Source organism: Penaeus monodon, chromosome 29 (assembly GCF_015228065.2).
Source record: "Penaeus monodon isolate SGIC_2016 chromosome 29, NSTDA_Pmon_1, whole genome shotgun sequence".
Taxonomy (NCBI): domain Eukaryota; kingdom Metazoa; phylum Arthropoda; class Malacostraca; order Decapoda; family Penaeidae; genus Penaeus; species Penaeus monodon.
This window is the reverse complement of record NC_051414.1, coordinates 20877986-20878523: the sequence shown is the minus strand read 5'-3', so window position 1 is coordinate 20878523 and position 538 is coordinate 20877986.

The window sequence follows — 538 nt, the reverse complement described above, 5'->3', positions numbered from 1 at the left end:
CATCATTCTCTCCACCTATAAACATTTTACATCAAAAATATCTATATGCACATCAGATATTTAAAATAACGTCTCTTAATCTGCATGAAATATACAAGCAATGTTTACTGCGTTACGAAGAAATTAATATTAATTGTAACTTTCATAATTTACTACACATAATACTACATACAATTTAATTGTTATTCTACGTACCTCAGATATGAGGTTTGTGCATTGGTGAAAGCAATAACTGACGACCTTGGGAACAGCATTCCCGTTTACTCGAATTTCTCTGTTCTAAAAATAAATCACTATGCTAAAATTTGCACATGTATTGTAATCACATATGCTGCATATTAACAATATACAAAATAAAAATTCACAATCATATTCTAATCATTAGCACATCCATATATAAGGTACGGGAAATAATAAATAAAACGTATGAGATTTCACCATCTGTTACACTGTAGGGAACCACATCTGCTTTTCAGATCCAGTCCGTTAGAGAAAACGGGAGATCACAACGGATTAACTAAACTATACTGGTATGAAA